Source organism: Ischnura elegans, chromosome 5 (genome assembly GCF_921293095.1).
Source record: "Ischnura elegans chromosome 5, ioIscEleg1.1, whole genome shotgun sequence".
NCBI classification, from domain to species: Eukaryota; Metazoa; Arthropoda; class Insecta; order Odonata; family Coenagrionidae; genus Ischnura; species Ischnura elegans.
In genome coordinates this window covers 89160382-89184889 of record NC_060250.1, presented here as the reverse complement: position 1 = coordinate 89184889, position 24508 = coordinate 89160382, and the positions used below count along the sequence as shown (strand labels likewise).

General features: G+C 40.8%; 1 protein-coding gene across 14 annotated transcripts in view; it reads right to left on the bottom strand.

Annotated features, from left to right (window-relative positions):
* Nucleotides 1-24508, bottom strand: part of LOC124159222 (kazrin) — a 124637-nt gene that overhangs the window by 65033 nt on the left and 35096 nt on the right. For 13 of the 14 annotated variants that reach the window (XM_046534882.1, XM_046534870.1, XM_046534876.1 and 10 more), the window contains exon 1: nucleotides 4093-5029. The exons of the other annotated variant lie outside the window; for it this stretch is intronic. The gene's annotated coding sequence lies outside the window, so the exon portion shown is untranslated. Of the gene's footprint in view, nucleotides 1-4092; nucleotides 5030-24508 lie in introns of those variants that run through there. 14 annotated transcript variants of the gene reach the window in all.

The following is a 24508-nucleotide window of genomic DNA, read 5'->3' as shown; positions in this document are numbered from 1 at the left end:
TGTAGCCATTATGAAATCCATTACATAAATCGGTTATCTGAACCATCATTAAGTTTTTAATTGTAATCTGATGGTAAACTAGGCCACATCAGTTGACAAACACCAAATATTAGTCCTAAGTTAGACTCCTAACGAGCCATGAATGCCGTGTAATGAATGCCATTATGAAAGTAGTACGCGAAAGCGATGCACCATCGTTATCGAAAGGCCATACCTTCACCACAATAAATAACAACCGCCTGGGGTCCGATGAATGCAATGAATTTTAGCTTAAAATTAAGAAAATAAAACGGTTAAAATAATTTTACAAACAACTCTATAATAGTGGTAATTAAAACCTTAGGCCGCAATGAAGCATTTAGCAATTTACCCTCAGCTACTTCGCGAAGAACGATGGATAGTGTCGAACTAAGGAAAAATTAGTCGCTTCACGTTTTTCAAGGAGGGATTTATGGATCGTTTCCAAAAGGAAATTATGTTGCTGCGCATGTATTCTTTAATTCATATCCATTCCTTGCCCACGCCCTGTGAAGTAAGGCAGTCTATAACGCTGCTGACTCGATCCAAAAGCATTGGATAATCAGCGCCTCCAGATTGGGTAGCAGGTGTTCCCCTGGCTTGGAGAATCTTTGTTTGTCATGATACGGGATGGTAGGTAGTGATTCGGGGCTCATTTCTATGGACCCCCACATGGCCATACCCGCACGCGGAAGAATCCTCGCTCATTCCCATCACCTGCTGCCACTTTTTCCGAGGACACCTTTCGGACTGCGCTTTTTAAACGTTCGCCCGCCTCGCTCCGACGAGGGAACGCGCGCGCAGGTGACGCAAGACCGTCAAAGAGCAAACGGTGAGGAAAGAGAGAGGGGGACAGCCTCCCATCATACATACTGGCAACCCTCCCGGTCGTGCGCACATTCATCGCTGGACCGTGGCTATGGGGAGACTACCGTGGCGTTCGGAACCAGGGTGCACGTCGGGTGGGTCTCGCAACCCTCGCTTCGGGGTTAAAGGGAATGGTTGCACGGGGAGATGGAAATGGTAAGGGGAGCAGCGATGCCATGTTCCGGATGGGTTGAATGGCTGGATGCGTCATCCAAGAGTGCCAGGGTCGGGGGGAGGGGGTTTAAGAGGAGACATGGAGGAAATACGGGCAAGATGGAGGTGGAGAGTGCCTAGTCAAACACGGGGGTATCGATCTGTTGGGGGGAGGAAGAGGTCTAGCCGGCGATGTACGGTGGGGGAAGCCGTTGACGGCAGATGGGGTAGTGGGGGTGGGGATTTGTAATGGTCCTATTGGCGGGTGGGGGAGGCGAGAGTGAGCCGCTACAATAGAAGGGACAATGCCCCTTGTAGGAGAACCCAGCGCCCCTGGATTGTAAAGGGGGAGGGAATGGCAGCGCAGTAGTCTACGAGGGCAGTCGTCGAGTCTAGGATTTATCGCTGGGAGTCGTGACGAAAGGGACAAGGGTGTTAAAATCTCTCCACCCTTGGTGACACCTCACTCGAAACGAGACTATAGGGCCCAGAGGTATTGCTATTGCTCGATCATAAAGCAAAGCTAATCGGCTCCTCGGGGCTGTCGCTATTACCTTCTCTGATGTGCTAACCGAGAAGTGTTACGTTTCCCATTACATGGCTATGAAGGCCATTCCAAAATTTAATCTTCCACGGCCCCTTCATTCGGGGGAGTAAAATTCCATGGTTTTCTCGAAAAATGACGGTGTTTTATGCTTTTATAATGGTCGATCCCTCGGGTGACGATGAAGTAAAAGGGTTGTACTTTTAATAATTTGGCAAACTATGTATCCTCCCTCTGTCAATGTCCTTAGAGTGGAAGTGCCTTCTGCATCACAGAAGCCTTCAGAAACTCTCAAGGTCGAGGTCAAAGGTTAATATTTGAATGACTATCATAGGTACACATGGTTAGGTAATCTTTGAACGGTCGGTGAAAATGGAATTTCAGAGGAACTATGAAAAAAATTATGATCCTCTGGAAAAAATCTTTGTCCGAACTAAATCCCATTCAATATGATTTTTTTCTGAAAGCTGTTGCCTGTTTTTTAAGTTAATTTAATGGTGGTAGTATCGTTAAAACTTGCACTAAATTCGTGAACATCCACACCAACATCCAACTCCGAAAAAATTAAGGGCTTAATAGTTCTTCGAGCTTGCACCCATCACTTATGAAAGGGAAATGGCCTTTGGAGGGTTTAAAAGTTAACGCCAAAGAAAATCATGGGAGTGAATAACTGATAAGTGAACTGAAAGTGAGATAAAGGACTAATAAGTTAATCTATTTGTAAGAATGACGGATCGAAAGGGAACAATCCTGAAACGCAGTTGAGGCGACGATAGTGATTTACTGTAATACTATCATTATCATCAGTATTTGACTTTTTAACTATAGAGGATACTTCACTACCGAAGACTGATGTAAATGAAAGCACGTAGCGCATGTGAATCATGCATTATTGTCTCTCCACGCTTAATTATTCGCAACGGGTCTACCGGTGCTAGAATTTAAAGTATCATTGCAAGGTTTTGAGAAGCATCATTTTATTCGGCATCTATTATTATAATTACCTTCCAGCTGCGCCAATGGGGCAAAAAACATTGTGATAAGGGCTTCTCTACATCTCAGAGGTATAACAGATCCTGAGCATTCCTCGAGTTATTTCCAATGTTTCAATATTCTTGCCACATAGTGCTTACGAACTGGAAATGCGTGATTAATTTTTCGTGATTTATACGTGTCGTCCTGCTATTTGCGTGATTGAAACTTTTTAGCATGAAACATTATCCTCGCGTGATTGTCACTGTGTCTAACATGGTACACCTCTCCTATATATACCTACTTCTAGCAGTGTTGAATACATTTCGCAACTGTTTCCCGAGGATATAATAGGCGTTTTTTAAATTTAGTCTGGCTCTCATATATGCCGGTGCGGAGGGCATTTGCCGGGAAAGATCAGACGAAAGGATTCCTGAACTCGTGGGTCACACGGCACAGATAGGAGTCCTTTTTAAAAGGCATGCATGTCGGTTCCACGTTTCCCTCGGCATTCCCCCATGCCCTCGGAGCGAGGCAAAAAGAGTCCGTTGGCAGAGTAGACGTTTGGGTCGGGACCCGTGCCACCTGCCGCCTCACCTGAACCTCAGGGTGGCTCCCCCCCAACATTCAACTCCCCCCACCTCCTCTACTACCTCTCTGCACGCATGTCCCCCACCATCACTTGAGCGTTCAAAACCCAAGCAACTCCAGGGACCAACCAACCAACCACCGTCACCTTATACCTATTCAGGGCGATCCCTTTTCTTCATTCAGTGTGTTAGAGCTTAGCGCTATTCTACCCCCATTCTCCCTTTAGAATACAGCCTCGTAGGCTTGGATCCGGATGTGTGCACTTTTACCTGGGGATGGATGCTTCGTATGCTGGAAGGACTTGTCAGAAGGTAGATTAGATAGGGAGGCTACGGGTTATTACTCGAATGGCAGGAAGTTCCGAAACAGGCGAGTGCGTCGTTCAACTCGTGGCGGCGTCTGGTCTTCAGGATTCCCCGACGCTCGACGCATATATGCGCATTATCTCGGCCCGGCGTAGCCCATCGTGAGTCGAAACCGGTCAGTATTTTGATCGGCATATTGGGAATCAGATTGGAATTAAAACTCTCGATGCAGGATGAAGAATTTTTACGCGAAAGGAATATTACCGTGTATAGAGAAAAATGCAGGTACAAGATAAAGCTCTCATGCTTATCAAGAAATTTGTCGCAGCGTAATACTCAACGCTCTCCTTTCTTCCAGCCTTGCTCTTTGCGAAACGGACACGTTACTACGGCAACCAAGACAACAAATCCATTTTTCAAGGTTGCCCGCGCATTGCAGGGCCTTTGTATTTTTCGCTCAGCTCTCCTTGAGCGAACCTCGCAGACTTATAGCTTAAATGATCCTACGCTCATATTTAGAATTAAAAAGTTTTTATTTCCCCTGCACCAGAAAAAATGTTATAAATCATGCGAGACGAGGAGAGGAAAACACCACATAATTCGCATGCATGCAATGAAAAGTAAATAAGGGAATGAGTTTACCTTTTTTCTTATGCACTCTCGCTCAAGGAACTTCGTGAGTAGGCGGGAGTTTTAATGTAGAACTCCCCCTCGCAGCAGGCTGTTTCGAGGATAATGATTATTACAATTGCTGCTACGTGGAAAACACGCTTCACGTCGACGACGCTGCGGCGATGACAGGATATGAAGTAGGGACGTTCCTTCCAAGCGGATCGACGAGAGCTGCCGACATCAGCATAACAACAACGCCACTACTTATGGACCCTGGTGATTCGGGGGAGCTAAGCGGAAACACTCACTTAAAAATCCTCTCCTTTTTAAATGCGCTGGTCCCAAATGGGGGTAGGGAATTTGCTGTGGGTGGATGGTGGATTTTTTCCTTCCTTTTACGGACGACCTACTCCGTTAAATGACTTTTTCATCTTCCAATTTTCCTCAAATTTCTTCTCGCAGCACAAACACACGGAATAAACTTAACACTCGCGGAAAATGAATGCGGTTGCTCGTAAAAAACGGGGTGGATCCAAAGCGATACGAAACGAGTATGCAGATTTCAACAAGGAAACACAAGATGCATTAAATGAGTATTTTTGTAGATTTGGAGTAAAACCTAGTCGTTTTTGATCGGACGAAAAGGGTGGTATAGTTTGATTGAAGGTCAGTCCGCAGGGTCACTCTTTTTCCACCGGCGGTCCTCGGCGACGATGCGATGCGTGGAACCAGGGCTCTCTATCCTTTCGTCCGCTTATTACATCCAAACACTCCCTCCGCCGTTGTAACTATGCTTCGAGCGAGAGGTTTCACACGACAACACTGGCTCCAACGCCCGCTTTTTCGGCTGCGGGCGCCTTTCTTTCTCTTCTCCACCACGGCCGAGGAACACAAACAACACGCAACACTCCCGCGCGCCGTGAGGGACTCGCACGAACGTCCTCTCCAAAGCGACCCAGCAAGACTGCCTCACTCCCTCCTTCGTCCTACCGCTCTTTGCCGCCCCTCCTTCTCCTCACCCTCTCCCCTACCTTCCCTCCCCTACCTCTCTGTTGAGTCCAGTCATCATACCCTTCCCCTCACCAACTACCGCACCTCCATCCCTCTCTTCCTTCTTTTTTACTCCCCACCTCCTCTACAATTCCCTTTAGGTCCTGCCCCCTCCCCTCCGTCGCCTCTCCCCCCCAGCGGCACGACTCCCTCCCCTTCCAGCGAGGAGGAAGGGGAAGCTTCCTTCCCCTACGGAGCCCCCTTTTATGTGTTCCCCTCATCTCCCCGTTCCATCGCCAACTCATCCCACACTACCCCATCTCTCTCTCGCTGCGAGGATGGAGAGAGGGATCTGAGCGAGGTTCGCAGGGAAGAGAGGGAGTCGAGACTACAGCGTTCTGATGGTGTAGTGGGGTAGGGCCCGCCGTATAAAAAGGGGGTGTGGGTGACGGAATAGGGGTGGTAGGCGGAGTGGGAGGTGGAGAATGTTGGGAGAGTGAAAGGTATGCATGAGGAGTGGATGGAGGAAGGAGAATTGAAAGGGCTCTGGGATGGATAGCCTATGAGGGGTTTTTGACTGGTTTAGAGGTGATAAGGTAATTGAATTTGCACTAAAATTCATTAATAATTCCATTAAAATAACCGTATTCAAAATGTTTCCTTTGAGGTAATAAGTGTGTATTCTTTATTGGAATGAAAACGTTAAATTTCGTAATGGTTGATATTACCAGCCTGCAATAATGCCGAAAAAGCATTGTGGTCTATTGGTTTGGGATTCCTATGTTATAGAAGTTTCCAGAAGTACCAACATGTGAATCGTGCTGTTTAGATTTTAGGGGCTTGGGAAATTGGAGAGATGGATCATAGGAGAGAAAAGGAGCTTTATCCCTGGAGAGGGATGTTTGACATTAAAATAGATGAATGATCTCAGAAATGAGAGTGGAAAGGTAGGATATGGTGTATGTAATGATGGCGTTGATGAAGTCCTAATGGATAGGATACCCATCTCACGCGATGAAACCGGGTGGAGCCAAATACGAAGGATAAACTCACGCGTAGACGAGGGGGAAAAACATAGAATTGAATTGATCCTCTGTCTGATACTTTTTTTGTTGATGAAATTAGAAGCATATATTGACGTAGGTACGACCGTAGTCTCTTTCTTCTTTTGACGAAACAATTCTTAAGCTTAAGACTTAAATTAAATGTGAAAATATGTATGGAAATCTAAAGAAGGTTTAGGCCGGAATTTTTTGCTCAATTTATCACAATCAAAGTCAACACTTCCGTCACATTTTCAGCCAATTCAGTAATTTTCTTCTCTCTTTGTGTAGAGAACCCATGAATAGGGCACGCCGCTGCAATAATTACGCGGCATCCCGTGAGAGTGATTATAAATTGTCGAAACAAAAAAGTTTTACTTCTAATAAATTGTGTGAAAATGCTATTTAAATGTTCTTATTGGACTTATAGCCCCGAAGTTTTAATCCTCTATTGAGTTTTGGCTCTTCGAATTTCCTGCGCCACTGCATACCGTTATCAACTGCATATTTCATTCTTTCACAAGGAATGCGGGGACAAATAATTTGTCAGAAGCATTTTCAAAACCCAACTATTTCAATGACTGTATCACCTCCATGAAGGTTGAAGACAATCGCTCATTTGCCCTTTACTAACGGGGAACCGATGAATGGTCAGGAAATATTTTGAAGAGTGCTGTTTGAGGGGAAATAAAATCTGTCGTATGAAATCGTGAAGTAAAGGCGGCAGGGTTTTTCTAATTCCATTTCAGAGCCAAAGGGTTAAATTTAAAATAATATCCTTTACTGGTTGCCTTAAAAGGTTGACGCATCTACTTAAAAAGTTTTATATTTGCATGATTAATACAAATAAATTATTTGAAAGCATGCCAAATTTAAAATTACGCTATCATGTGCTGGGGTTCTGCAATCGTATACCAATGGTCTCCTAAATGGGAAAATTATGCGGAGAAGTTGTTTAAAACTTAGACTACCCTAAATCAATCGTGAAAAAGAAACAAATATAATCAGTAGTGTGTCTCGCGTGAACTGGAGTAAAATTTTTCTATTAAAAAATATTATTCTGTCTGTAGTACTGCTTTATTATTAGTATTCTGATGTAATTGTAGACCGTGTAGAGAGAATATTTTTATCGGAGAGGCAACGGAATAAAGAAGGAATGACTCATATGTGGTGGAGTGGAATAAGGTAAAAGGAAAATAGATTTGAAAGGCTGGATGCATGGCGTAATGGAGGGTAATGGTCGGAGGGGAGAGTGGCGTTTGATTGGGCTTCAAAGAGTCTCCAAGTTGTGAGGGCGGTTTTGAATTCGTGGAGAAAAACAAGGGAGCGAGAGTGAGTGGGTTGATTTCATTTTCGAGGGAGGAGTAAGGATACGACCAAGCCAAGGTAAACAAAGGAGATAATTACATTTCGTGCTGGCGCAGGAATTCTTAAGTGGTCCGCATTCGTCGTTGAAATTAATCCTTTCCTGACTTCGACCCCCATAATATGCAGGGTGATTAAATATTAAGTAAAGTATCTTTATCTGCACAAAAATGTTATTTTATAACTATCTGCGTTAATTTAAAAATACCCGACATTATTTCTCATCTCTACTCTTGTGGTTGTTTTACCTTCTATGCGGGATTTATTAATTATCTTCTGAATCGTGGTATTGTTATTATCTCTGTTAATATGTTATGCGAGTTGAATATACATGAATGGTAGGGAGAACTGATAGTTTTGGTGTTAATTTGAGATATTTCGATTTACTTTAGCTTTTTTACGGTTGTGGTCTATTTTAACTTTAGTTTCTAATTTAAGGCGTCAGTTATCCTAATGGCGAATTCATATTCAATCAATAGGTACCTATGAGTAATTATGTCCTATTCCAAGTCAATAGTTTTTGTGATTAAATCTTGGTAAATAAGATAGAAAACCTAGCTAAAAATGTTCTTTTTGAAACAGACTTAGAAAACAGATACGTCATTCCCACCAGCTTCATAGCATACTCGGTAAAAATATTTCTGATAAAAAATTTAAGGACCCTTAGCAGTAGTAAGTCGTTGCCTTATATTTTTTCCATTTGAAAGAATAATCCCTCCACGAAGCGCGCTGGCTTGACTTCAATATTCTTGTCTGGTGTCGAAACTGGAGCTGGATAAATAGTAACAATTTTTCTGCTACTCCGCATTCGTGGTCGTTGATCCCTAAAACCCCGAGGTTTCAATTTCGATTTTCCATGAACGGAAAACTAGTATCTCGGTCTCTCTGGATGAGTAAGCAAAGGAGTGATTTCTGCGATGTAATCCTTCCTGTTTCCTCACCGGTATCTGCAATTCTCGCCCTCGTTGTTTCCTTTTAACGTTCATTCCAACTCTTGCTATTTCTAATAACTCCTTCTTATACCTTTTTAGCATTTTCACGAGAAAGTATAATTTTTCTGTGTCATTATTTCTGATCGTAGAATAAGTTTCATTTGGAAACCTTGCTATGATATAGTGATTCATAAAATTCTTTAGCCCTTTCGAGATATTTCCTTGCTAAAGTAGAAAAGTAGAATTTCCAAATATCTTAAAATTCTGTGGAATAATCTTTTCCTGAAAATTGATATTTATCGCTTTTTGTTTGTTATAATGTACCAACCAGCTATATGAATATCGCTTTGTTATTTTTTTATGCGTTTCGAGTATATACTAACATAGCGGACCTTCTCGCTTAGTTTTGCTATTTCGGCGGAACTCGGAAAAATGCGAGTGAAAGGGAAAATTTGAGGAGAGATGGCCTCTGCAGAGAATCATCCGACAGCGGCAATGCGGCGTTATAAAGCTGGAAGCACATAGAGGGTAATGCATGTAATAAACACTTTCAAGAGACAAATATTTCTCGTAGCTTGGACTATGTATCGTTTGGGAGTGTGGAACAGCAAATGGAGCCGATCGGGGGTAACAGAATAATATATTATCTAAAACTTACCTAGAAGTTTATTTTGTTTTTGAAATGCCAAGATAAATGGTGCAGACTCTCAGGAAATTGTGGGAAAGGTTATTTAAAAATTTCTTGTTGTAAATCTTGCACAGGAAACGATATGAATTTGGGTGATAGTGAGATTCGATTGATGCATCAGAGAGTTAGGGAATAACCATCACTTTTGCGGATTGCTCATTTTAAAAAAGTGAGATTGACCATTCAGCTTCTAATGATATGACTTTTTTCGGAATTAAGGTTACTTCCGGAATTGAAGATTGTGTGGTATTTCGGCTGTTGTATTAGTAATGATTAGCTTTCAAATGTTACGGATTATGACGCAAATTATCTAATTTAGACGTTGTTTGAAACAACTTATGCCTTATATATCCCTTGTCATATTCCATTCTGATGTCATAAGTATATTTTATCTGTTTATTTGTTTCAAAGTGTTGTGGTTGGCAGGACTCCTTGAAGTTACAAAGGGATAAGAAGAAATCCTTTCGGTGAAGCATAAGGGCGATCTAATTTTAGTGTTCATAAGATTTTAATTAATATTTTAAGGGATCTGATGGATAAATATGGGAATCGACAAGCGTTAGGTGAGATTCGATGATAAGTGTCGAGACAGTATTCAAAAGGGGAGAACTGGTGGGTGGTATGTAGAGGGTGTGGTGAGCTTAAAGTACTCATACTCCTCAAAGCACACGACAATATGATAACGAGACTTTATGTATACTTGGCTAACACGGATTATCGTTTTCACGACCACTTCTACGTTCCACTCGAGTCAATGCGTCTTTCGACCCGAGAGAGAGGGGGCGTTTCCGAGGTCACCTGCACCACTTGATAATGATGCATCGCACCCAGCCGTGCGACGCGGCGCCTTTGTTTTATGCTCCCGCGTAAGTCGACAGAGGAAGGAAGCAGAAAGGGTGAGGGGTAAAAACTGTCGGCCATGCCTCTGTCGGCCGTACCCTGGAATCTCCCCTCGTTGTGCCCCCCTCTCCCTGTTTCGTAGGCCAATTGGACTCGATCGATATCGTAAGTTCCCTTTTGTTGCCGCCAGGGTACTGTGGGGGCGTCGTCCACGCCGGCGGTCGCCGTCCGTCATTATAGCGTTGAAGCCGGCGCCGAGCGATGCTTTCACGGCCGTTGGTCACCTTCAGGACTCACTCTGCAGTGCAAGTCGAGGAGAGAGAGAGGGTATGGGAACATGTTTGTTCTGAGGTGGTTGGTTTGCAGGAGGCACGCTCGTGTGGCGAAGTTCGTGTCCACAATGTCGCTGCGTGCGCTCGCGCGAGCGTGTATGTCCGAGCGGCCTCATTCAATGGGGTCTTGACGTGGGTTGTTCTTTCACGCTACGGGAAATATCAATGGAAATTCATCCAATTTTTTAATCCCTTCGTCCGTTCTTTGTTGCACGCGGATTTTAATTGAATCATATTTGCTGGAATTTTAAAAGATGAGTAATGGCATCCTTGGAATGATTTAGGCTGTTTACTATCCGGTGGAGCATAAATGTGGTCTTTGGAGCGGTTGGGATAAGAATCAAAGTTGTTTATTTTTTCCTCCGTTTACTAATCAGGATTAGCGTGCTGAGGAAGTATTCAAGCCATCTTGACACAATTTATGACCATTCGGTTTTAAACCGAAAATCACCGGTACCAAACATTTCTTCTTCATGTTCACACTATTTACTGAGTTCAATATGTATCTCAAAATTGTATTTAATTGTAAATTTTATAGTCTTTCGTGAAATATAACTTTTAAATAACCTTTAATGTCTTAGTGTCGAATGTCATTGCGTTGAATTTTATGTTGAAGAAGCTACGACTACCATAGCCGAAATATTTCTCTATGATAAAAGATGGCAAGCTTTCCTGTTGAATACTATGAATGAAATCTTCTGGGGTTTGCCATTTCTCTATGACCTTCCATTAATCTCTTGGCGCGCTTTTTTCATCCAAAAATAAAGCTCCATTGTTAATTTTAGCCACTGTGTCTTAAGAGTCATCTTCTTGGCAATCTCACCCCCGTATTTTGATAATTACAATTTTGTTACTCTTTTTTAAGCATGTCTTCCTGTAATATACCTTTTTCGTGTCATTAAATTATTTAAGAGCATGTCACGCTGGGTTATAACTTGTAGGAGCAATTTATTTGAATAATAGCCTGGCCGGCGATTTATGTTTGTAGGCTTTCATACCGGTCTTTCTCAGCTAGTAACACAATTTTTTTTCTCTCCTCACGATGCATCACTTTTATCGCGGCTCATAATTTGTGAGTCTCCATTTTCAGCTTTTGTAGATTACGATTTATGGGTGCACTCTTCTCTCCAGGATTCTAAATTCATGGACTTCCTAAGCTCATGCTTTTACGCGATGCTCCGGTTGGGGTTATTATTATTGCACGCACCTTTATTGATCATCGTTGGCAAAGCCATTGGGAAACCAAAATAACGAACCACTGGCGAGAGATCTCCTCGAGAGAGAGAAAGGGCCAGACGAGCCAACGGAAACTTTTTTTGAAAGACCCCTGAAGGAAATGCTTCCCGCATCACGCCAGGCTTGCCTGGCAAGACGCGCTGCCCTGTTACCAGGGGGTTCCTCCACTTCTTCAAACCCGAGTTCAAGGAGAGTTCGCTAGGTTTTACGTGTTTTGCCCCTCAAGCGAAGTACACGAAATAATTCATGAGGGAGCGTGGCGGGAAACGGCGAGAATCCTTTTCCCTTCCAGGCTGTAAAAATGAACTCCTTCATGGGTGATGTTCCAGTTTTATTATAAAGCTCGAACTGAACCTACGAGAGCTCATTTATGTTTATGTACATAGCCTTGGTTTTTACTTCATTGATTCTGCTTCAATTTGCTACAAGTATTGGTGCATTGAATTTACTTTTCAACGGATGGGAAATTTATAAAGTTAGCGCTTTTTTCAATGCGTATCTTTGAGTTGTTTTCTGAAACCATTTTAAACGTCGCTCAGAAAGCTGAACGTTCTCACTCAATTTAAATTTAATGGGTGTCAAACATTGATATCCGTATTTACTTTGGCAGTATCATGATGAGTAAATACTGTTGGAACTCTCGAGATTAACACTATCGATCATGCAAGCGATGCGAAATTATTGGTGGGCGCATATATTTTGTTGACACTTTTCGGAAATGTACATATCAGAGAGGGGCATTAATGTACGCGACGATAATCTCCTCTCTAAATGATCTCTACGGCGTCCGAGGAATCAATTTAGTCTTCACAAATGATTCCAGTTCTCACACTTTAATGTGGATCAACGAGTTATATCACTGTATGTATTACATTTTATTCTCAGTGTCTCGTATCAATGAGGAAAGCATGCAACTAACTTCAAATGCAATATGATTATATGATTTTATACCTTTTACTTGCATGCATTACGTTTTTACACGCACTGATTTCATTATTATTTCATCTTGTTAATTTCTTTTCTCACTGCAGTAATCATTACCACTTATTTTCTGATTTAGATTAGAGATCAACCAAAAGCTTTATTTCGGGAAAATATATTCAGGATTTTATTTTGGAAAATTAAATTCTTTATGTACCACCGATGTGTCTACTTAAAATTAGCATTCATTAGACGTTAGTGTGAATAACCTCTATGCTCGACGTTTATGGTTGCCTTCTTCAGTTCATGGACATTCTACCACTCACTTCACCTTTACCTGGCTTTTGTTTTACAAAGGATTACGACTTGCCGTTACCTATGTAGAGGCTCTTTTTGTTGCTCAAGGAAGGACTCAAGGAAGTTGCTAAAAAGCGTGTATTCAGTTTTCCATATCCATAATAATATGTTTTGTAAACATTTGGGAAGAATCCTGTTGGATAACAAGTATAGTATATTGCTAGGGTTATTTTCTTTTGTGTGCTTTGGATTAAAGATTGTTTTCACGATATTTCTGCATAAGTTTGACCGAATGACGAGCGTGATTTTCACGTCCAGTTGTACGCTCAGTACTATTTATACTAATTTCTCAACACGGAGGGTAGACAGGCCAGTCTGAGGTGACTCTAATCAAAGTACATGCGATATTAGCTAGTGACTTCACTTCAAAAGGGGACAGTTTTGTTCACATGTAGCCCTTAAAAAATATAAAAATAAATTTTTCGTTCTATATTTTTACACATTTGAAATTACACCGGTACGCTTGACTAAATAAATAGCGAATACGGATCACTCATTAGTCCTTAAATTATCGGTAAATGAAGAACAACTCTTTGAATTAAATTCTGTCTTGTACTATAATTAACTCTTAATTAGATTATATCTTAAAATCAAGGTTGAAGTCATTAACTCGACCCTCTTCGGTAAACCTGTGCCGCTTTGTCATAGACTGCCCGAGTGCTCCGGAATGTAAGGGAAAAATCCGTCTCTGGACCCATTTTTTTTAGCACCCGGTGCACTGGGTGTAGCAGATTAGTACCAGCATCTTCTGAATATTCCACTTACCGCCAAAACGGGATTGATCTATATTCTTTAAAATCTCCTACAGTTTATGAATTAGATATTATATCTTAGCGGAGTTTAATTTACAAGTACCGAGGACCCAAAAGGAAAAGGAGACAACTCAAGCTGAGAAGATCCACTTACTAGGTAAAAATACAGCCGCAACTAAATACACACTATTTTGTAATTTATGCCCACGATCTGGGCAAGTTGGAATCCTTCATGATACTTATAAAAATTAACATGAATTTAAGAGAACTCACATTCTAATAGTAATAATTTTCACTTAATTACAACTTTGACGTATTAATTTGATTAGATGTTTTGAGTAAACAAAAATTCTCTTTGCACTCAGTTGCCTGAGTTCAACCGCAAAACGTTAGATCACATTTATGCTTAGTCTTTTGCAATTACAACAAAATTGTCAGTAAAATCTTTCACAGTAAAGTCAACCACTCGTCGTCTGACGCTACTCCCCACAGGCATCAAAAACGTTACCCTCCTTCCTTACTGACGCTGTTAGTCCTTCCTGTGCCTCTAGTCACTGATTGCAGTCCGAAATATTGAGAGCGGTGAATACTCAGTGGTTGGAAATGGCTCGTTGTTTGTCGAAACGGTTCCAGTACCAATCGTGTGTGCACAACTCCTTACGTGCCGTGGTGTAGCGCATTGCTGGATGCTTTAGGTCGCAGAGAAGCTTTTCGGGTATTGGCAGGAAGTTGGGCGCAATGCAGCTACTGGTCAGTGCGTTTGTTTGTTGCTGGGCTCAATTGACGGAGGGGTTGCTGGAGGTATTACACATTCGGAGGATGGTGAGCTTGCAACGTCATGGGGCGTGAGTGACATGGGTTGATCGAAGCGCGAGGCCCGTGGCCCTCTCTGTGCACCGCCTTAAATTCACTGCCGGCCAAGCATGGTGCGGGGGCCCGCACGAGACGGGTGGGGAGGTTGCGGCTTATCAGATCAACACGAACGAAATCGCTCGAAGTTACTCACTCACTCTCTGACTTCCCACTCCCCGATTCCGGTTTCCTCCGCCTCTCTCGAGTGGAAACACATCACGGCTCAGTGGAAACAGCACGATAGGAACTACGCGGCATACTTTGATACAATTGAAACTCGAAAGATAATTACATTTTTTAAAGTTAGATCTTCATTTTTTGGTTGCGTTATCGATATGCATTTATAATGAGTGTTTTGAAACGGATGCCGCTTTATTTTTATCTTGTAAGTGGATCCTCTCAGCTTCCTGAGTTACCTCCTTCTTTTCCTTTTGGGTCCTCGAAATTTTAATCGTCGTGGCTCATGGCCCAACTAAGATTGTTTTCGAGGCTTTCGAGGCACAAAAGGGAGATATCTCTTTAGTGCTATATTTGCTAATGCAATTCATCAATTCCAATGCTTAACATAAACGTTATTTACTTATCAATATTTCTGCCTAAATATGCTAATCAACAAACCGTGAATTTGACGACATTTAGACCGTGAAAACCTGGAAAAAACCGTGAATTTTATAATTTACTTTGAGTGGGAACCCTGCACAGTAGGTAATACATCGCCATCAAAATGACTACGCTGACGGTACCCGGTAATCTGCCCTATTTGTGTGTATTTTATATTTACAGATATTCTAATGATATTAATGTTTATTTTTGAGAATTACAGCTTATTCAAAGCTAAACATTGCAGAGTATCTTGCTAACGAAAATCAATAGGCTATATATCAGAGGCTATCCTACCTCAAATTGTTCCAAAATTTGGTGTATACCAAATTTAATTTGGGATACATACACACATTTTAATGGCGTCACTGTGGACAACACCTCGAAATTGCTGAGATTTTTAGCAGTGAAAATACAATTCTTGTTTACATTAATTTATTGTTACATAATATTTACATCGACATTACTTAGTACGTTTAAAACTCAGTCAAAGTTATCGTTCATATTGATGTAAAATTGGTCCGATTTTAATAATGAAATATGATGTTGCTTTATTTCATAGCCTCTTGAAATTGCATATGTTTATCCATATTTTTAGCATTGGTTTTGATGGATCGTACCTGCGTTAGCATTTTCAGCATCTACAAATAATCCTATTTTTGTTTAGCAATACTGAATATTCTGTAATACCGTTTGAATTGCGATTGATGAATTGGATAATGCCCATTGTAATTCAACTGATAATATCTGCTTTTACGAGGGACAACTTACGCTTTTTTAGGTGATTTTTGTTACCGATAAATTTTATCTCGCAGCTTTCTCTCTTCTCTGAGGTAATTTCAATCGAAAGATAATGATGTATCATTTACCATTTCTGTTTTCAAACTTGTAAAAATTTTGCATATGCTTTGAGAAATTAAGCTCTGCATCAATAGATATTTTCTTGTCATGTTATTCCTTTGTTTATTCTCATTAATTTGGATTCGGTCGTTAGCCATTCTAAGTGTTTGATAGTCCGCCATTGCGAGAGCGTTTGCTACACGCCCAACCCCGCAATGTGTATAAATATTTCATGAGGTGAATATTTTCAAATAGCGTAGTTTCCTTCGTCAAAGAAAACGAAAGGCATTGATTGCGATTCGTTACCCACCACTAGTGTATTCATAATATACAAATTATTTGGTTTTAGAAATCCCAGTTTAGACGAATGGCAACGGTCAATTTTAACCTCATTTGAAAAAGTCCAGATTGGCGCCCACGCGATTCCACTCCACTTGACATCACAGGGACATAGTTTCTACACGAGTAGATAGGAGTTTTACATCGTCTGAGGTTACCAATGCATGCATGAGGCACAGAGCTCAGGGAAACATGTATTAATAATCACCTTTTAAAAATGCCTAAGGTCGGAAAGTTTTCTTCGTTTGATAAGGTAATAATAATCCTTATTTAAGCCAAGCGCTACCAGCTAGCAGGGTGCTCTGCTACCTGCTAGCATCCTGCGTCGTATCAGCGCTCAAAGCCTCGCCCCAAGGTCACCTCACTTGCGGCAGCGGGAACCAGAACGACGTCACACGGGCTTTTCCTACCATTCATACTTACCCGTCGTGTTTTCGCGCGCTTGAAAATTTTCACTTTTCATTTAATCGCGAAAAATAGATATCGTCATTAAAAAATCTAAAAGCGTGAAATACGTACTCCAGGAGTAATAATCATTCAATTTAGGCAATAAAAAATAATAGGAAACCACCCTATTACCAGCGATACATTTTAACGAGGTGGTAACCATTGGTCAATGGCGCGTGAAAGATCAATGTTTTCTACTTGACACCGTACTCCCTGTTTTCGGAGACAGGTGCCGCCGGCGATTGTTTTGACGCTCGAAATTCGGAAGAGCTTCAAACCTATGACAAAGAGAGTGAATGAATCAATGTCGGAATTGATTATTGAGTGCGAGCACGTTGTCACCTCCACAATTACTCATAAAGGACATGCAAGAGGGACAAGGATGTGAAAGGGAGAGGTTGGGATGTGAAAATCGGTATACCAGGAGGAAAATAAATGGGGGCCATTATTTATTCATGTTTCCCTCACCCCTTCCCTCTCTCAATGGACCTTTGCTTATCTCTTAGACCATAGCATTCTGCTCACGTTCATCACCCTCAGTTAATAGAGTTCGGAGAGATTTTCTCATGGATTTACTTGGCACATTCAAAATGGGCCGATATTTTGTTTACATCTTGTCATTCAAGTTCATTGAATAGTTCTAGGTATTCTATTGCGATGAAAGAATCGAAGTTATTTCTCGGTTTTGTCCTTGCTCATATTTTTACTATAACCTTGCCTTTTTATTATACTGTTGCGCTTCTATTCACGTTTTATTGAATGAATCAACGAAATTTGTTGCCTGTTGAATATCGAAATTTTGTGATAATTGATGACGAGAAGTTTTTCTCTGGATCGCCTTCAGGGATTAAAAAAACTCTTTCCATCAATTCTTCCTTTTCCTCATAAGTGGTCTATTACTAAAATTTATACTTCTGCATAATATTTTGCAGAATATTTATTTTGTTAAAACTTCCTGCCGTGATGATGATTTTGACCTCAAGTATGTCGTATTAGTGATAATCTTTTATTAGGAAATATAATTTGTAGGCATTTATTCCCAAAAATTATTTTAAAGAGTTATAATATATTGATGAAGCCAGTAGGGTTTTTAATTGCCTAAGCCCTATTTTGATATTTCTATTTCTATTGAAATACTTATAATTACTTAGCGTTGAGAGTTTTGATTTAGAATGCAGGGTCGTATTAATGAGCGATATATGGTCATTTTCATCATTAGTTAACAATCCTACGATTAGTTTGACGCAGCTCTTCATTTCTCTCTCCTATCCGCTAACCTTTTCATGGCTGCATATTTCTTCTCTTTTACATCCTTTATAGTTTAATGCTCAAAATTTACATTGATTATAATATATGACCGAATAAATTACTAAATTGCTAAATCACATTTATATCACGGTATTCGTATTGGGGGAGGTGATTGTCTGCTAAGATAATTTTCGTCAGTACTCAAGCCACCACACCAGTGCGATCCCTATTGTTACTACGTGCGCGTTAAGTAACGGGGATCCACGAGCCAAAATATGGCCATCGTGATGGGTATGTAAAGGGTAGTGAAGTCGAAAAAAAAACATTTTGACTCGCGGAAACGAGGTAGATAACTGTGCTGTTCGTTGAACGGGGATGGATGATTACGTTCCAAATGGCTCCGAGACCTCCCCCAAAGGCCTTGACATTTCAGCATTCCTGGCATTTCTCGCATTTCGGGCGTTCCTTTTCGATTCAGTCACTTCGCGGCATCGCTTAACGTCCCCGCCCTCACGTGGCATTTTCCCTGTCGTCTCCTCACCTCTTCTCGGGGTTTCCTGAAGAAAAAAACCTCTTCTTCTCTTGAAACCGGTCCTTTTCACGAAGATAAAACGGAAGCCACCAATTATTACGAGCGTCTTCCTTCCCTTCCACTTCGATCTCTTAATGAGTTTTCTCCGAGGATGATCTCAGTAAAAAAAGCGAATGAAAGACGATATTATAACGCAATCCTGGTTGTCGTCTCGGTGGAGTGTGTTGAGTGAGCTGTGGGAAAGCGAGAGAGACGACTCGCCCGCCTTGATCGTGATACTCATACCGTTCCGCTACGGTTATAGGCATATCTCACATCTTCCGAGGCTCGTCTCGACTTCCTCATCGAACGAATGACGTAATTGTTCCGGCGAGTGTGGCATACACGATGCTCCGACCCCGAAAAGGCGTGAACCACGGGGCGTGGCACTTGAAATCCCCGCGTGATTACCAAGAGTTTTCTAATCCGAAACAGAAGATTGTCACGGAACGCAACTGTAGGGAGTGCAGGGCATGGATTTTTTTTTAAAGGTTTAGTATTAAGCTGCTACTGTTGGAAATGCTGGTTATGTATGACGAATATGTCAACGAAATTAATCAAGCCTATTCATGATAGAATTTACTTCTCTGGAAAAAACTTAGTGCCACAATTAATGGCCCCGCGACCTCTTTAAGTCTCGAAATCCTTTTGAAAAATCTTATCCCCGAAATGCGAATGTGCAATAATATGTGATGAAATAGAGGTTTTTATTTTCACCCATAATTTTGTATGCAGTTATTAGTTCAGTATGAATAAAATTATTTAAAGATGTTCAATTTTGGTTTTTGAATGGCTTTGATCATAATACGAGGCCATAATATATAAGGTCCTAGAATCTCAGGGCGACGACCGACACCCTTCCATAGTAAATATGAATACGAGCTTGAGCACGTGAAAATAAATATGTTTGAGAGCTTTCTGTAGTTAATTTATGGTGAAAAATAACTTTTAGCTTGTAAAAGTGGCTTATTGCAAAGATTTGGCTCAGTGTTATTTCTGTAATAGTTAATGAGAGTTGAAAAACTGTGTATTTAGGAAGGTATTCGATTTCATTTTACAACAGCTCTATTGCTATGTTTTATTCTTCGGAATTTTGATGCAATGTCATCTGTAGAAACTAAATTTATTTCTGCAATCACCATTGGAAGCACATAAGGCTTGATATCTTTCACCATTTTCCACACCGATCAAAGAGCAGATGGTATGGTAAAAAACAATTTCTAAGTGTGGGGAATCGTACGAAGATATTCTCATTTATATAATCAGTATGAAAGGGTCCCTCAAAAGGGCACTTCATTTGGCTGGTAATGGACTTAGTCGGTGGCTCCTTCAACGTAGTTGATAGTTGCTCAAAAATCTACTTTTTTGGGTGAAGAATGATTCATTCGCCTCTTCATTCCATCTATGAAAATTCTTTGTTGCCTCTTGTTTATGGTCCATGGAATTCATTCAATTTTATTGACCAGAATTCGATTTTCACTGCAAAAGTGGAAGCTTATAGCTCGAAGTAGCATTATATCATTAAAGAGAGTATTTTGGCTTCAGGTTGAAAGAGTGATTATATCATTTATCAGTAACTAGCAGGCCAACCCGGAATTGCTCGGGAAAGATAGTACCCAGAGAATTGGAAAATTTGCAACTTGGAATTCAGGGTCACTCAGTAGAAATTTTAATCACGCTAAACTACAAAAAATGGAAAAAAATACATTTCTGTATACAGCGCACGGGATCAGCTTATACCTGACTCCACAACATTGATCATAATGTGTGTACGCATGTGTGTGGACGAAAAACGTAGTGTGAACGCATACCCCAGCAAAAAGATTTACACCAAGAGGATTAATATTTAAGCATAGAATCCTTTGATCGATGTTTTCCTTTTGACCGTATCAAGAGGTGTGCCTAACCAGCAGGATTTCCAACCGCAGAAGTTGTATGGCGTGACATAACAAATGAAAATGAGATAACAATGCAAAGGACTCGTCGGACGCAACCGAAAGTTGCACTAGAGTTTGGGGAGCATGAGGTGCACCTACGCACTCGCTTTGGTCGCAATTATTGCAGCCGTATGGGTACGCATACCGGACAGACAAACAGAAACCCTCACACTTAGTATATTCATATGCGTGACACTTTGCGTAATTTGCCTTTTCTCGCCCGTTACCATTTGCCATATCAGGTAATTAAGCCTTTCACTGCTTTCGCCCTGCCTTCACCTCTTCCATAATTCTCACCTTCGCTTTTCACGCTAGTCCGCACTTAGCGTAGTCCTCTCCTTCCCAAACACCGCCCACTTCTGCTGTCCGAGCGAATCCCTCGCTCGTTAGCGATTTCCTTCACGGCCTACACTCCTCTTTTTCTTCTCCATCTTGCTCCTAGGATGCTAATGCGTCTTTCGCCCTTTGATAATCCAATTGATTGCTTCAATGCCCGCCCTTCACGTATTCCGGGAATTTCGTGTTGCCTCTGTAAACACATTTTCGGGATCTCTAGGGAAAGGGGTGGTGGAGGGTGCATGAATTTCAGATGATCCTCAGTGGGAGCGTTTGATTGGGCGGCGTTGCTCGAGAAGTGCGGTGAATGGGCCACTGGATTCTATTTATTTTGCTACTCCTGTAAACAAGGACGAGGACGAATTTTTCTTATCCTTAATATAATATCCATACGAAGTGATATGTCAGTTGTTTTTCTTTATCATTTTGGGCTATTATGGGTTTTACGCGTAGTGCGCAAAATGTCTATTTCTGGGGATATTCTTGGGCTCTTAACCCTTTTATAACCCAATGCTGCTTCTAAGCAACATCAAAAATGTTTAAAATTTCAGCTCTAATTAGGAGATATCTGCACTAAATATTATTTTGTAGTGTAAATTTTAATGACGAAATATTTGTCTGCCAGGATAATTATCATTGAGCGTAAAATTTTCAAGTTTTCAAAATAAAAAAATCTTGAAATTTGATTTCTCCCAGAAACAGCTCTGGGTTAGAAAGGGTTAAAAGTCCTATCTTAGGAGTGAGGAAAAGTTCAAAATAATGTTTTACTAATAATTTGCTTATTTTTTACGCATATGATCTTGTCGCTTGTGATAGCGTCATCGTGCAATAATTTTTAGATTTGCCCCTTCAAATCGGTTCCCATGATCACAATTTATGTGTGAGGTTCGTGTGAGGGCTCATACTTCTCTTCCTAGAACAAAGATAAAAATTCGATCAATCACTATTGAAATAAATATCGCAGGTTGTTTTTGGTGGATAATGATGGATCACTTCGCATTTGCCCGTTGTTACTTGAATATCTCACATTCAGGGTTCGATGATCAGATTCTTTCCCTGGTAAAACTATTCACCAAAAAACCGCAATTCCGGGAGTATGAGTAATATATTGTGCGTTTAAAAGATAATTTCAAGAGAAGCGTCGTGCCGTAGAGTATTCTTGGGCCCAATGAACAAATTTGAAAGGTCCCTATATATGTCTTATTCGATGATTCTATGTAATATCCAGAAGATGTAAAGGTAAGTGATAGAAATATCGGCTACCACCCTTGGCTATCGCCTATCAGCGTTCCTACGCATGCAATCTTCTCAGAACATTCCGTCATAAAGAGTCGTACCCTATTCGAGTACAGTTTGCTGGAAAAAGTTTTTTTCATCTTAAAGTGAAGAGGCTTAAGCGTAAACATCATCTAAATTACCCGTGATAGGGTATTAAGCAGTTCCCTATTAAAATTAACAGACTAAGAAAAATACAAAAGATTACAGGAAACATAAGAATGGACTCAAGGGTACTAATTGTTATCCTTTACGGATAATGCGTCGAAAAAATTCCAGGGGGAATGTTATCGCTCTGCGTGGCTTATTGGTGCAAACAGGAGTGGCCATGGGTGAAAGTTGGCTGTGACCCTGCGGAAACGAGGGCCTGTGATTCGGTCCGTTTGTTCAAGCTTGGGCGCCCTTCAAAGGAAATCATGTGGAGGTATTTGAGTACGCTACGGTCGGCTTTCAACCGAGGGTCGTGGGATAGAGGAGAGGGGAGAGTTACTCTTTCCGTTGCGCCCTCAGGCCTTCTCTTAAGTTCTCCCTCGCGCGCGGAGATTTATGGAGGCTTTGAAACGGAAACATCCCATTCTCCTCAATGAAGGATGTTACATTTTTAATCCAAACACATCCAAGGAGATAATTAATTTTGGACCTATCTCCCGGAGTTTTAGGAGCGGTTTGTTTTTTTATCCCCCAGCTTTGAAAAAAGGACTGATCAAAAATGAATTAACCGAGTTAATGAACCATTTCAGGCATTCAAAGAAGTAATCTCAGACGTGAGGCAATTTTCAAACTTGTTTGTGATCCCTAATCTTTGATCATGAGAGCCTTTTTCATATTTACCGAAAAAGCCTGCGTTATGTTTTCTTACATTAGTCCTAAGTTTTCACTACATCAATGAATTTGATTTCATTTTTTATCTTGCAAATTAAAGTTGTACAATATTTGGGGGAATACTTCTAATGATACTTGTTGCTCCTGAGCTTAAAATGGAGTAGTAAACCTAGAAAATTAGGACATTTTGGAAATTGTTTTGAGGGCACAGTGCTAACCTATGACTTGGAATCAGATGCCACCCAAGAGCTTGGTGACTGCTTGTTGCGAGTCATAATTTTCCAAAAATTTCCAGGGTATAACATATGTGAAATTAGTTTTTTTCCTATATATCAAGGACTATTATAAATTATAATAATTATTATAATAGTTATTACTCGTTTCTTCCCTGTAGTCGAAAATCATGCACTCAACAATGGTCATTCATTTTATTTTTCAAATAATTCATATCAAAGTAATAGCCATACTTGAAGCTTAATACTTATAATATGCTCTTAAAATGGGATTTTATGACTGGTGATCCTGTGCTTGTTGGTGCTGATTATCACTAATTCCACTGATATCGTTTTATGCCAATTTTATTTCTCCTTATTTGTCCATCTCAGGCTAATTTAATTTTTTTCCGATTGACTGAAGAATTTGTGTTACTGCTCGAGCACAGCAAAATTCTATCTTCTGGTTATTCTGTGCCTCGTTATCGCATCAGTCCTATATATTTACCGTAGTGATTTATTGTCATTTTTGTCTCACTCTATTAGTATTTCCTCCCTGAATGTAGCTGGAGTGTTAAGCGTAAAACAACCCTCTGAATTTCGTCATTTATTTCATCTGTTCTTACCTTAGTATTCATTCCTAATGCTTCTTTTTTTAAATTGAAGTCGCCTTCATTATATTATCAAGTGAGCTCTGAAGATTAGAAAAATTGGTTTCTTGAGGCTACTCTCGAATATTAAATTGGCTTTCAGGGATCTCGGGTGGAGTTGTCCTTTTGAGTGATAACTGAAGTTTTTCCGAAATAGGATCTATCCATGAAATGAAATAGGTGGGATCAAATTACGCCGAGAAATTATGGGTTCGATCCTTGCATGTATCATTATATATCTCGATAAAGATAAAACAGTTATTTTATTTCCACATATTTTATTTCTTAATTGAGCTACGTTTCGACAATATGCACTGCCATTGTCAAGAAAAGGGAATATTGTCGAAACCTAGGTTGATTAAGAAATGAAATGTGTGGAAATAAAACAACTGTTTTATCATTACCATGATGTCGATTCTCAATTTCCGCAAGGTATCGCCTAAGACGTTAAACTCAGTGTATCAGTAGGGCGTGGGAAGGACGTTGCGGATGGAAGGAGTGGAGAGGGGTTTGGTGGAAATTGCACCCTCGCTTCTCTTTCCTCTTCCCATCCACAAGGTGCCCCGAGACCGACGACGATGCCGCCGAGGATATAGCATTACTTGAGACCTGAGGGTTGAGACTGCGGGGAGAGGGGTTGTGGGTTGGAGCCCAGCTCGATCACTACGTTTTCCTGCGTTTCACTCCCCTTTTTTCCTTCATTTTCTCAACCTATCCTCCTCCTGTCCGTTCTCTATCCCCGTTACGCCATTCTGTTTATGGAAACCCATTGTAGGTTGATGAAATGAGTTTGATAATTTCAAAGATTAGGGAACACAAACAAGCTTTAAAATTGCCTCACATCTGAGATTACTTCTTTGA